The sequence below is a fragment of the Panthera tigris genome, chromosome B3 (assembly GCF_018350195.1).
Source record: "Panthera tigris isolate Pti1 chromosome B3, P.tigris_Pti1_mat1.1, whole genome shotgun sequence".
Taxonomy (NCBI): Eukaryota; Metazoa; Chordata; class Mammalia; order Carnivora; family Felidae; genus Panthera; species Panthera tigris.
The window spans coordinates 71316791-71331562 of record NC_056665.1 but is presented as its reverse complement, the minus strand read 5'-3'; the positions used below and the strand labels follow the sequence as shown (position 1 = coordinate 71331562).

At 38.7% G+C, this 14772-nt stretch overlaps 1 protein-coding gene across 18 annotated transcripts in view; it reads left to right on the top strand.

Moving 5' to 3' along the window:
- The window catches only part of RNASE9 (ribonuclease A family member 9 (inactive)), a 194018-nt gene that overhangs the window by 101035 nt on the left and 78211 nt on the right, over positions 1 to 14772 (top strand). For 6 of the 18 annotated variants that reach the window (XM_042989332.1, XM_042989318.1, XM_042989330.1 and 3 more), the window contains exon 3: positions 4557 to 4613. The exons of 5 other annotated variants lie outside the window; for them this stretch is intronic. The gene's annotated coding sequence lies outside the window, so the exon portion shown is untranslated. Of the gene's footprint in view, positions 162 to 1376; positions 1523 to 2244; positions 2267 to 4556; positions 4614 to 14772 lie in introns of those variants that run through there. 7 more of the 18 variants (XM_042989335.1, XM_042989334.1, XM_042989321.1 and 4 more) reach the window with 4 other exon arrangements.

Genomic DNA, 14772 nt, shown 5'->3' with positions numbered 1-14772 from the left:
TCCCCCACCCCCAAGTCACTTCACATCAATGTCCTTATCTACATGATGAGGAGGCTGGATTAGATCTCAGGGCTCTCTGACTTGGATAGCCATCAAGATCAGTGTGGTGGTGTTCTCTGGTTGCCTGCCCCAAACTACCCGCTCGGCCTCAAGCCAAAGAGGTACAGTGAGGCATAGAGCTGCCCAGCCAGACTTCTTTTCCCAGGATCTCTGAGCAGGAGTGATGTGTGTCACTTCTACATCCAGGTTTTGTAACATGGAACTGGCCTCCTTTGTGCTTTTTTTTTTTCTTCCCAACTGCCAGATCCCCAAAATGGACATGGCTGTGACTCACCTTTCATCCCTTAGATGATAATAGTGTTCTAGGAATGTTCTAGGAATGAGCTGAACACCAAAAGGGAAGGAAGGCATGTACCTGAATAACTGTGTGAAGCAGAGATATCTCACCAATCTGGACTGCTTAATTATATGAGAGAGAAATACATATGTATATACATTTTTTATATTTTTATTTATTTAGTTTAGAGAGAGAGAGAGAGGGAAAGAGAGAGAATCCCAAGCAGGCTCACCACTGTTAGGGCAGAGCCTGACGCAGGGCTCGAACTCACGAACTGTGAGATCATGACCTGAGCTGAAATCAAGAGTCAGATGCTTAACTGACTGAGCCACCCAGGTGCCCCAATATGTATATTTTTAAATTCACCATATTTTGTTCCATTAGCCTAGCCTTACCCTAACAAATTTACTAGCTGTAGGAGCTGTTATCAAATACGAATCCCTGGGCCCTGGTCCAGGACATTTGGGTTCTATAGTTCTGGGATACGACTACAGCATACAAAACTTTTACAAGCGTTAGGTTTGCTGATGTGGTTTGAAGTTTGAACACCACTAGATTAGATGGCCTAAAATCTTTCCTTCTAGTTATAGAACATTCTAATTCTAGTCCCAGTGAGGGGAAAAAAGGTTGCTGTGTTTGTGTTCAGAGATTTTGCAGACAGCACTGGGGCAAAACAAGTCAGTTTAACTCCGTCTGACTCTGAACTTCGTTCGCAGTGTCCCAAACTAGCAAGGTGGCATTGTTGTCTTCAAACTCCCTGGAAGTGAACACACTGCAAGAGGGACTCATGTTTCCAAAAACACGAGAGTGGCTGAGATGTTAGAAGAGGCGTCACACACATGGAATGCATCCTTTTTACTCTGGCAACTAGAGAACTGGCAGACCTTCATGTTTATTAATATGTTAAACTTTTCAAGATCACATATGATAATTACCACAGGGATGGTTAATAGGTAATAGCAATATTTAATTACCAACTGAGATCTTATAATGTGCCAGGCGCTTGTCTAAAATGTACATATGGTTTCTTTATTCTCAGAGCAACCTCCATGAGGTAGATTATTATTATCCCTGCTTCAATGATGAAGAAACTGAAGCATAAAGACTTCAGGAAACATACAAAGTCACACACATAATAAGTGGTCCCCCAGGAACAAACAAGGATGGTCTGATTCCATAAATCAGGTTGTTTTTTTTTTTTCAGTTTTTATTTATTTTTTTTCAATATATGAAATTTATTGTCAAATTGGTTTCCATACAACACCCAGTGCTCATCCCAAAAGGTGCCCTCCTCAATACCCATCACCCACCCTGCCCTCCCTCCCACCCTGCCCTCCCTCCCACCCCCCATCAACCCTCAGTTTGTTCTCCGTTTTTAAGAGTCTCTTATGCTTTGGCTCTCTCCCACTCTAACCTCTTTTTTTTTTCCTTCCCCTCCCCCATGGGTTTCTGTTAAGTTTCTCAGGATCCACATAAGAGTGAACACATATGGTATCTGTCTTTCTCTGTATGGCTTATTTCACTTAGCATCACACTCTCCAGTTCCATCCACGTTGCTACAAAGGGCCATATTTCGTTCTTTCTCATTGCCATGTAGTACTCCATTGTGTCTATAAACCACAATTTCTTTATCCATTCATCAGTTGATGGACATTTAGGCTCTTTCCATAATTTGGCGATTGTTGAGAGTGCTGCTATAAACATTGGGGTACAAGTGCCCCTATGCATCAGTACTCCTGTATCCCTTGGATAAATTCCTAGCAGTGCTATTGCTGGGTCATAGGGTAGGTCTATTTTTAATTTTCTGAGGAACCTCCACACTGTTTTCCAGAGTGACTGCACCAATTTGCATTCCCCACCAACAGTGCAAGAGGATTCCCGTTTCTCCACATCCTCGCCAGCATCTATAGTCTCCTGATCATAAATCAGGTTTTTAATGTTTATTTATTTATTTTTGAGAGAGAGAGTGAGCACAAGCAGGGATGGGGTAGAGAGAGTGAGACACAGAATCGGAAGCTGGCTCCAGGATCTGAGCTGTCATCACAGAGCTTGGCCTGGGGCTCAAACTCATGAACCAAGAGATCATGACCTGAGCCGAAGTTGGAAGCTTAACTGACTGAGCCACCCAGGTGCTCCAATAATTAAATGGTATCTGCCATTATTATTTTCATTATGATTAGATCAGGGCACGGTGTTAAACACACAACTGAAGAAAAGCATTTACTATTGCTGAGAAAGGGTTTCTGTCTTGAATATGTGAAGAGTTCTGTCTATTTAATAAGTTAAAGATGAACATACCTGAAGAAAAATAAACCAGGGACACAGAAAATTAACAAAAGAAATAAATAGTCATTAAACATTTGGAGATCTTTTTTCCCCTTTCTTCTAAAGGTAATATAGATAAAAGCAGTGTGATATCATTGTTTACCTGCCCAATCAACAGAAATAACTTAAAATAATAACATAGTGGTGGCATAGGTACAGGAAAAGGGACAATTCTCGGGCACTCCTCCTGGGAAAACAAATTAGTACATTTGCCATCTCTCTGGAGAACAGATAGAACTAAGCCCTATTCTAGTTTTCAGACTCTCTGCACATTTGGTTTCTTTAGTTCACTGATGACAATCCTCTTTCCTCTTATACATCCTTTAGGTAAGAGACTCAACTCAGTTAATTCTGGCCCTTAGGACTTTGAGTTGGGGATCTCCCCAGGTGCCTGAGTGGGCCCTGGGGCTTGTCCTACAGATGGTCAAAGAACAGGGCAGAGCCCCAGGCATGAAAGCTCCAGGCTATGCTGCTTGGTTCACTTTCCTTGCTCTCCCCAGCTCAGGCTGTCCTGAGAACTCCATGTTCTTTCCAGGAACATGGGCTGAGCTTTCAGACCCCATCCCATTAAGCACGCCTTCTGAGAGCTCTCATGGCCTCAGGAAGCAGGGCCTGTCAGAGGAGGAATCAGCAGGGGTAGGAGCATGAGAGCAAGGTTGGGAGGCTGTTCTCTTGGGAGATGCCCACACAAAGAGTGACCTACCTTTACTTTTCCCCTTCTGACACTCACCCCACCCCCCCAACCATCCCTTCCTCATCCTACATCCGTATTCTCTTCTCTTGCCCAGACTGTACCTGCAACACACATCTCCTTTTCGCACCTTGTCGTGGCCTCTTGCTTTCTAGTTTCCTTTTAGGCTTTGCCCCACTTGACTTTATGTGTTCTCTGTGTGTCCTGCATTCATACTCACCTGTCAGGTGTAGAGTGACAAGGGTTCTGGAATCAAGTCACCCATAAGACTTAGACCACTATTCAATGTGTCATGGTTCCAGCTCCTGTGAATCTGGGGCTCATGGAGCACATGGCTCTGAGTTGCCCAGGTGGAAAAGGACAAGAACAGTGTGAATTGATGAACCCACCCTGGGTACACATTGAGCCTTTTTAGTGGGTGCCTCAGCTAGTCTTCTAGCAACCTCCCAGTCTACTAAATTCCCCTTTGTCTTCCTTTAGAAAACACTGGAATTTCTCAGCTATATTTATAAAACTCATTGTAATCATTTTAATAAACTACATATTTTTGTGCCTAACTGCCAGACAATATGGTCATGGTTGTGAACATCGCTCAGTGTGTGGCAAATTATATTGATGTAAATTTGTTTTTATCACACTTCAAAAATCTGTCCATAATTTTTTTTTGTAGTTTTATTTCTCATGTCAGGCAGTCACCTGTCCATAAGCTATAAAAGTTGAAAGGCATGTCTATGTAGGCCCAGACTGGTTGAATAGGCATTTGGACCTAGGTGAGAGAAATGTAATGAGATTACAGTGACGTGGTCCATTACGGGGGCAGAGTAATTAGAGCAGTTAATGAGAAGATATTTATAGGCAAGCAGTTGAGAAATTTCCATATGTAAGGCTGTCCATACCAGCTGTTGTGGGGGAAAAAGCATAAATAAATGTACCCTTACTGCACAAGGTATTGAATACAGGACAGTAGAATAATATCTTAAGAGGGAGACCTATCTCTTTTGTCTAGGGTGATTAGTGCAGGGACCTGTAAAAGAACTAAAATTTTGAACTTGATGGATGATCCATTCAAATAGCTAACATTTGAATAGGAGGAAGAAAAAGGTACTAGGAATGGGAAGTAACACATAAGTACAAGTAGGTGGAAAGATTGTTATAGACAGAGGAGTATTAGAATAAATAATTTATATGTTTTTTACCTACAAGATTGTGGTTGCTGAATAATGGTTCCCAAAGATGTCCAGGTCCTAATCCCTAGAACTGGTGAGTGTTACTTTATATAGCAAAAGAGACTTTGCAGATGTGATTAAGTTAAGGATCTTGAGATGTGGATTATCTGGGTTGCTCCTGAGTACAGTTATAAGTGCCCCTGTAAGAGGAGCCTGCAGAGATTTGACTACATCAGACGAAGGCAATTTGACTGAAGCAGGACAATTGCAGAGCACTTACATGAGCTTGCAGTTGGGAAAGTCATCTAACACAAAGCCTATTTTATAAGAAAATGTTGAATATCTCATGAAATTTATTGAATAGTGAAATATCTCATGAATTTATTGAGTACTGAAAGTGAAAACAGAATGCTTGGGTGGGTACAGAATGCCTAGCATCACAAGAGTGTATCGCATATCGCTAGGCAGCCCAGGAAAAGGTCCAAATTCAAAATTCAAAGTAGTTTCTACTGAATATGTATTGCTTTCACATCATCACAAAGTCAAAAAAATCATGAAGCCAAACCATCACAAGTAAAGACACAAAATAGATGAATAGTTGTCTAGGACTGGCGGGAGAATGGGGAGTGATGGAGGTGCACACGAGGGATCTTTTGAGGGTGATGGGAATGTCCTGAAAGTGGATTATGAGACAATGGCACACCTCTAAGTTTACTAAAAATCACAGAATCGTGCATTTTAAAGGAGTGACTTTTATGTTATGTGAACTATACTTCAATAAAACTGCTAAGGAAAAACCCAAGGAATTTATTGTTGACACATTTTCCTGATCTCCTTCCATCCTAACAGCAAGTCCTGTGATTTTTATGTCCTAAATAACTTAAATCTATCATTTACCTCCATTTTGTTCTTCCCAATATTTTTTAGATTTTCTTTACTTATTTTGAGAGAGAGAGCATGTGTGCATGCAGAGGAGGGGTAGAGAGAGAGGGAGAGAGAGAATCCCAAGCAGGCTCTGTGCTGACAACAGGGCTTGATCTCACGACTATGAGATCATGACCTGAGCCAATATCGAGAGTTGGGTGCTTAACCGACTGAGCCACGCAGGCGCCCCTGTTCTGCCCAGTTTTTGTTTAAGATATTCCCAATAATTGCCTATCTGATTGCTTCTGGCACCCCCTTGTGCCTGCCTAGCCGTTCTCTAGTGTGCAAACACAATTTTCTGCTAAAAATATAAATCTGTTCATGTCTACTCAAGTTGGGATTCTTTTCAGATGACATCTGGCCATTTACAAACACTCTACTTATTTTCTGTTGGGTGGCTGCTTTTTTTCTTTTAAACAAATAGGAAGTAATTTTCTTTATATATTACAGACATGGCAGGATAATTTATTAAGACACTTATTTGTTTACTTTTTTTTTTTTTTGGTCCTTCTCTATGAGACAAAACCAATATAATCACTTTTCTCTTTTCCATTACCAAAAAAGGCAAGTTTTTGTAAATAAACCTCGTGGGTTATTAACATCTTTTGTATTTCAGGCCGGGTAACAGCAGTGAATAGTAATGAAGAGTGTGCTAGTCTCCCAGAGATTAATTTGAGTGTTAGGGCCCCTGAAGAAAGTATGGCCAAGAGTGAAAGAAGAGAGTACATTTCCTTGAAAGTGGATAGAAAGGAGAATTATCTTTGGGGATGGTGTATTTCCTGCAACTAGAAGAAAGTAGTGACCCAGTATTCATACAGCCCCCAAATGAGGAGATGTGAGTTGGCTGGATTCTAAGTTCAGAGGTGGCGTGTGGATTTTTTTTTTCTTGTGCACTCTCAGGAGGATTCTTATTATATAAATGAACCAAACATAGTCACTGTATATAGGCCCTATGTTTACTTCTTTATAGCAAGTGGGATTCATAGGCTTAAAAGGTCACCAGGGTCAAATTCAAATTTTTACCCATCTGGTTGTCTTAAATGTCACCTTGGTAAGCATATTTTTTGCCTTTTAGAGCATGTATGCTTTGCATACCCATAAAACTACACCCAACATCTGCAAGCCACAGGGTAAAATAAGCCCTCTAGCTATAAAACAACAGCAGCAACAACAACAACAACCCACAAGCTGCTGCTGCCCTTTGGAGCTCTCTGACTCAAAGACTCCCCTTCATTCTGCTGAGCGCCATCTTTTAGACACATAAGCCCCCCTCTTAATTCCCTCTCCCCTGGGAGTTTTCTTGGTCCCCCACCCCCACCCCATCTCCCCGCCCTGGCCTTAAGGATGGTGCCTCACCACCACCACATGATGATGGTGGTCTCTGGGTGGTCTCCTGCTGAGTGGGACCTCACCCACACATCCACTTGCCCAGCGGCACCCACATAAAGCTTGTGTGCTACTGCCACACTGTGGTTGTATCTTTTTCTTTCATCAGTCCCCAGATTCCTCAGACTATAGTTCTCATCTTCATGCGGTGATCCTTGTTCCAACACCGCAGCCTCTGCCCAAGACTTTGTTTTTTTTCTCCCTGGCGACGGAATTCTAAGGGTGTGGCAAGTGTAAGCCAATCGCCACTAAGGCTTGTTATATTCCTTCACATTTTAACTTTTTGTTTTTTTTAATTTTTTAATGTTTATTTTATTTTTGAGAGAGAGAGAGAGAGAGAGCGTGAGAAGGGGAGGGGCAGAGAGACAGGGAGACACAGAATCTGAAGCAGGCTCCAGGCTCTGAGCTGTTAGCACAGAGCCCACCGCAGGGCCAAACCCACAAACCGGGAGATCATGACACGGCCAAAGTCGGATGCTTAACCGACTGGGCCACCCAGGTGCCCCACATTTTAACTTTTTAACACAGTTTTATTGAGATGTAATTGACATATGATAAACTGCACATATTTATTTGAATTGTCTAATTTCGTAAGTTTTGACATATGTCTATGCCCATTAAATCATATCCAACATTTACCAAATTTCATGCCCTTTAGTTATTCCTTCTTCTCACCTTCCCTACCCCCAATCCCCAAGCAACCACTGATCTGCTTTCTTTTCACTACAGATTAATTTCCATTTTCTAGAGTTTTATAGAAATGGAATCATACACTATGTACTATCTTTTGTTTGGCTTCTTTAACTCAATTTAATTATTTTGAGATTCATCTATGCTGTTGTGTGTATCAATAGCTCATTCCTTTTTCTTGCTGGGTGGCATTTCATTAAATGGATACACTACAATTCATTTATCCATTTACCTAATGGTAGAAATTTGAGTTGGTTCTAGTTTTTGGTGATTGCAAATAAAGCTGCTGTGAACGTTCATGTAAAAGTCTTTGTGTGACCATACGTTTCTTTTTCTCTGGAGTAAAACCTACTAGGGGAATGGCTGGGTCAAACGGTGGATGTGTATTTACCTTTCTAAAAACCTACTGAGCTGTTTCCAAATTTGTTTGTATCATTTTATATTGTCACCAGCACTATTAGGAGAAATCCAGTTCACCGACATTCTTACTGACACTTGGTAAAGTCAGTCATTTTCATTGTAACCATTCTAGTAGGTGTCTGGTGGTATCTCATTGTGGTTTTAAGTAGCATTTCCTTGAACACTAAGGATATTGAACAACTTTTTCATGTGCTTATTTGTTTGCCATCCATATATCTTCTTTTCTGAAGTGCCTGTTAAAACATTTTCCTATTTTTTTATTGGATTATTTGCATTTTCATTGTTGCATATTCTGGATACAAGTCCTTTTTATATATGTGTGTGTGTGTGTGTGTGTGTGTGTGTGTATGATGCAAATACATATGCATTCATATATATATTATAATGCATATATATGTACAGTTGTATATATATTATAATGCATATATGTGTGCATTTGTATACAATGCATATATATATGGATTCATATATATTACAATGCATATATATTATAATACACATATATGTGCATTCATATATATTATAATGGATATATATGTGCATTCATATATATATTATAATGCATATATGTGCATTCATATATATTATAATGCATATATATATGCATTGCATCTAGTATGGATGTGTAATGTTTATCAGTTTTCTCTTCAATACTGCTTTAACAGCATCCCACAAATTTTGCTATGCTATGTGATTCTTTTCAACAGCAGTCAGATCAAAATATTTTCTAATTTCCATTTTGATTTTATGTTTGTCCCATGGATTATTTAGAATTGGTTTGTTTAGTTTCTATATATTTTGAGATTTTTGAGAGGTCTTTCTCTTACTCATTTATAATTTCATTCCAATGTCAGAGAATATATTTTGTTTAACTTGGATCCTTTTGAGGTTATTAAGACTTGTTTCACGGCAGAAAATTTGGTGTATCCTGGTAAGTGTTCTGCAGGAGCTTGAAAAAATATGTATTTGCTTTTGTTGTATGGAATGTTCTATAAATGTAACTGGGGATAAATTTGTTGTTAATTTGGTTCAAGTCCTCAATATTCTTGCTGATTTCCTGCCTACTTGACCTATCAGCTATTGAGAAATGGATATGGAAGCTCAAACTGTAATATATGGATTTCACTTCTCCTTATAGTTCTTTCTGTATTTGCATCTTGTAATTTGAAGCCCAATTTTTAGGGGCATAAAAATTTAGGATTGTTACGTCCTGTTGATTAATCGAACCTCATATTTGGAAATGACCCTCATTAGCTTTGGTAATATTCTTTGTTTTGAAATCTGCTTTATCTGATATTACTATAGCACTCCAGCTTTCTTTTGATGAACACTAGCATGGTATATGTTTCTACATCCTTTATTGTTACCTTCTTTATGTGTCTTCATATAAAGTGTATTTCTTGTAGGCAGTATATACTGAATCTTGTTTTGTTTTTTAAAATCCCAGTCTATCATTAGCTTTTAATTGGTATGCTAAGACCATTTACATTTAATGAGATTATTGATACAGTTAGTTGGAGTCTAACTCCTGCTATTTGTTCTATTTGTCCCTTCCATTTTTTCCTCCCTTTTTCTGATTTTGGGGCCTTCACTTGATTTATGAATTTTTTTTATTCCACTTTTATCTCCTTTGTTGACTTTTTAACTACAGCTTTGTTTTAATTCAGTGGTTGCATTAGGATATACAGTATATATCTATAAATTATAGCTTACTTTCAACTGATACTGTACTACTTCACTTAGTATAAAAACCTTATGCTAGTATACTTGGATTCCTCTCAGATTCTATGCTATTTTCATGCATTTTACTTTGGAATACGGTATAAATCCCATTATACATTGCTACTAGTTTTGGTTAGTCTGTTTTATTTTAAATAAATTTAAATTAAAAAAAAAAAGCAGGGCACCTGGGTGGCTTAGTCGGTTGAGCGTCTGACTTAGGCTCAGGTCATGACCTCATAGTTCGTGAGTTCAAACCCCACGTCGGGCTCTGTGCTAACAGCTCAGAGCCTGGAGCCTGCTTTCGAATTCTGTGTCTCCTTCTCTCTCTGCTCTTCCCCCCACTCACACTTTCTCTCTCTCTCTCAAAAATAAATAAACATTAAAAAATAATAACAAAAAAATCATATGTATTTTCCCATTTAATTAAATACCATTTATAATGTTCTTCATTCAAAAATAAATAAATATTAAAAAATAATAACAAAAAAATCATATGTATTTGCCCATTTAATTAATTACCATTTACAATGTTCTTCATTCCTTTGTGGAGATTCACATTTCCAATTGGTATAATTTTCTCTTTGCCAGTTTACCTTCCCTGTTTGCTGGTGATGACTTTTTGTAAGCTCTGCAATCTAAGAATGCTTTTATTTTGCCTTCGTTTTTTAAAGATATTTTTACCAGGTATAGAATTTCTACCTTGACAACTTTCTTACTTTGAGTACTTTAATATTTTCCTGCTCTCTTCTTACTTACATTATTTCAGAAAAGAAATCTAACATCACCCCTCTCTTTGCTTCTCCAATCCTAGCATGCCATTTTTCTGAGGCTGCTTCTAAGGTTTTCTTTTCATGACTAGGTCAGGGTTGTTTTCTTCCCAGTTTGGTTATGATGTGCCTTGGTATAGTTTTCTTCATGTTTTGTGCTTGGAGTTCATTGAGCTTTTTTTGATTTGTGAATTTATACTTTCCATCAACTTTTGAAAGTGTTTGGCTATTACTGCTTCTAATTTTTTTTTCTATCCCCCTGCTTCTCCTTTTCAAAGACTCTAATTACCCATCTGAAGTCACTTGAATTCATTCTACAGCTTGCTGATGCACTTTTCACTCTTTGTTTTCTTGTTTGATGTTTCATTTGGATCATTTCTATAACCTTCAGATTCACTAATCTTTGTTCTGCAATATCTAATCTGCCATTAATCTCATCCAGTGTACTTTTCATCTCACACATTTTAGTTTTTATCTTTAAAAGTTTCAAAGTTTGATTTGTTTTTTTCTATTGTCTATGAATCTACTTAATTTTTTGCACATAAGAAATCCAGTTATAATAATAATTAAAAAAAATTTTTTAATGTTTATTTATTTTTTGAGAGACAGAGCATGAGGAGGGGAGGGGCAAAAAGAGTGGGAGACACAGAATCCAAAGCAGACTCCAGGCTCTGAGCTGTCAGCACAGAGCCCAACACAGGGGCTCAAACCTGTGAACCATCAGGTCATGACCTGAGCCGAAATCAAGACTCAGATGCTTAACTAACTGAGCCACCCAGCCGCCCTTATAATAACAGTTTTAATGTCTTTATTCTATGCCTTCTTATGGCCAAATGCAATTGAATGATTATTCTCCTCAGTATGGTTTTTGTTTATCTGCTTCCTTTTTTAGTAATTTTCTAAAAGTTTTTATTTATTTATTTTGAGAGATAGTGTGTGTGAGTGGGGAAGGGGCAGAGAGAGAGAGAGGGAGAGAGAATCCCAAGCAGGCTCTATTCCATCAGCATGGAGCCTGACTCAGGGCTCAATCCCATGAACTGTGAGATCATGACCTGAGCGGAAACCAGGAGTCGGACGCCTAACCGACTGAGTCACCCAGGTGCCCCCAGGCTTAGTTATTTTTGATTGGATGCCAGATGTTGTGAATTTTACCTTGTTGGTTTACCAGGTAAGGATAATTTTGCATTCCTATAAATTTTCTTGAACTATTTTCTAGGATGCACATAAGCTATTCGTAACCACTCGATCCTTTTGATTTGTTAGGCAGGTGCAGAGCAGTTGCAGCTTAAGGCTAATTATTGCCCATTACTGAGGCAAGACCTTCCTGAGTACTCTACCTAATATCCCATGCATCTTGACTTTTTCCAGCCTGGTTAGTGGGGTTAGGCACTATCTTCTCTGATCCTTTTAGATAATTCTTTCCCCAGCCTCAGGTGGTTTTCTCCCACACTCATGATAAACAGTACTCTGCTGCATACTTGAGAGAAACCCTGTGCAGATCTCCACGTTTCTGTTCAAGGCAGTGCTCTCCTTTCTAGTACTGTGTCCTGTGGACTCAAGTTTCTTGGCCTCCTTGTTTCCTCAATTCCTCCTCCTCATCTCCTGTAGTTTTCAGGCTCTTCCTGTTTGCCAATCCTTCACTTGTGCCTGAAATCTCTCTCCAGGCAGTAAGCCAGGCAAGTTGTAGGACTCACCTTGTTAGTTTCCTGTATCTCAAAGATCAGTGTGTTTGGTTGTCTCATGTTAGTGTCTTGAAACTAATTTTTCCAGCATTTTATCAGTTTTAAAAATTGTTTCAGGTGGGAGGGTAAATCAGGTCCGTGTTACTCCATCTTGACTAGAAGATTATATTCATCCTTATGTATGCTTTCATTTTAAAACCAAATCTGGGGGTGTCTGGGTGGCTCAGTCAGTTAAGTGTCTGATTCTTGGTTTTAGCTCAGGTCATGATCTCATGGTTCACGAGTTCAAGCCCCATGTTGGACTCTGTGCTGACAGCGTGGAGTTGGTTTGGGATTCTGTCTTTCCTTCTCTCTCTGCTCCTCTCCCTCTCACTCTCTCTGTCTCTCTAAGTTAATAAATTAAAAAAAAATTTAAAAACCTGTATGTTAAAAAAAACCACAAAAATTAGGGGTGCCTGGGTCGCTCAGTCAGTTAACCATCTGACTTCGGCTCAGGTCATGATCTCACGGCTGGTGAGTTCTAGTCCTGCGTTGGGCTCTGTGCTGACAGCTCAGAGCCTGGAGCCTGCTTCGGTTTCCATTTCCATCTCTCTCTGCCCCCTCCAACACTTGTGCTCTGTCTCTATCAAAAATAAATAAACATTAAAAAAAATTAAAATTAAAATTAAAATAAATAAATAAAACCAAGTCTAGGGGAGCCTGGCTGGCTCAGTCGGTAGATCCTGCAACTCTTAATCTCAGGTTTGTAGGTTTGGGCCCCACGTTGGGTGTGGAGATTGCTTGAAAATAAAATCTTAAAAAAAAAAAAAAGTTTAAAGTGTTTTTGTCTAAACAGGCTCCTTAAAATTTTTGGAGATAAACCACCTCTCCTTGCTTTTCTAGTGAGAAGGTAAATCTATCATGGCAGAGTTGCACTCATAATGAGTTAATGATGCAAAAGCTAAGAAATATAGGAGTTTGATGAAGATCTCATAGGAAATAAGAATACTTTGTGAAGGCATAGATGAGCATTTTGCTTTTACTGCTGTAGAATATTGGGAAAGAGAGAAATTCTTTACAGCACAAGAAATTCTTTACCAAATTCTTTGGTAGCTCAAAGGGATGTCAATGGCTTTTGTGTTAAGTTTCAAAAATGTTAGTTGTTTAAAAGGGGAGGAAAAAACAACCCTATGTTCCATATTAAGACAATTGATAACAGAAAGAGAAACTATGATGATAACAGAAAGAGAAACTATGAAACTATGATGATCAACACTCATGTACAAAACTGTAACTTTCTGTTTTACTAGGGCAAATGCAGATACTTTGATTTTCCTAACTATGTAAGAAAGGCAGAAGACACCTAAAATTGTAACAGAGGTAAATTGTGCTGCCACCCTTAAGAGCTAGGGTTTTGGTGCAGATACAATGGATTGAGAAAAGAAATTCATACTTTTCTTACACCTGAGTTTGAGAAGCACTTTCACACTGATCACATTTTCAAAGCACTTAAAAAATTTTTTGAACATTTTTTATCTATTTTTGAGAGGCAGAGAGAGAGACAGAGCACTAGCAGGGGATGAGCAAAGAGATGGAGAGACAGAATCTGAAGCAGGCTCCAGGCTCTGAGCTGTCAGCACAGAGCCCAACGTGGGGCTGGAACCCAGTAACCAACTGTGAGATCATGACCTGAGCTGAAGTTGGACACTTAACCAGACCCACCCAGGCACCCCCAAAGCATTTTTTTTTCCCAAGCTGTTGCTGGTTTTTGAAGTTTATTTTTTTGGTGTCTTCTGCTATTAGAGATCATTGTCATGTTATTTGTTTTGGGGTCAGATTTTCTTTGTACTCATGTATACAGGTATGTAATTCAGTCTATGCATGTGTAATCAAGCTTTTCAATAATTCAATAATTTTCTTTGTGGCTGTGCTCTTGTTTGGTTTAAGAAAGACATCCTTCACTAGCTCCAAAATTGTGAAAAATATTCTACTATATATACTTGTATCATTATAATATCCTTAATGTTGTTTTAAAAATATTACTTTGACCTCTAGTCCATCATACATGGAGGAATGTGTTTGTGTGCGTATGGGTGGGTGGGTGTGAACACTGAAATCTGTTATTTTTTCTTTCTTTCTTTCTTTCTTTCTTTCTTTCTTTCTTTCTTTCTTTCTTTCTTTCTTTCTTTCTTTCTTTCTTTCTTTCTTATAATCTCTACACCCAATGCAGGGCTCAAACCCATAACCCCAAGGTCAAGAGTCACATGCTCCACTGACTGAGCCAGACAGGTTCCCCTATTTTTTCTTGATATAGAACCCACTGTCTCACTGGGCTTTATTTTCCTTTTCCCTGGAAAAATCTATGAAATATTCTATCCTAATATATTCTATGCTTCTATTTTCCTGTTATTTCTGATCACTGAGAAGGACCAAATTATGAGATCAAGCCATATCAGTGGCGATATCTTAGTCTGTACCTGCTAAACTCACACTGACATTACAGAAAAAAAAATAGCAGATAACAATGTAACAAACCTCAAAAAAAATTTTTTTTATATAGAATCATACAATAAAAAAGGTAATTAAGGCATGCATAAATATAAACTTGCAGGAAACTGCAAACAAATACAAAGAGATTTTTGTCATCCCGGAGCTGGCTTGACTCCATTTTTGCAATATAAGA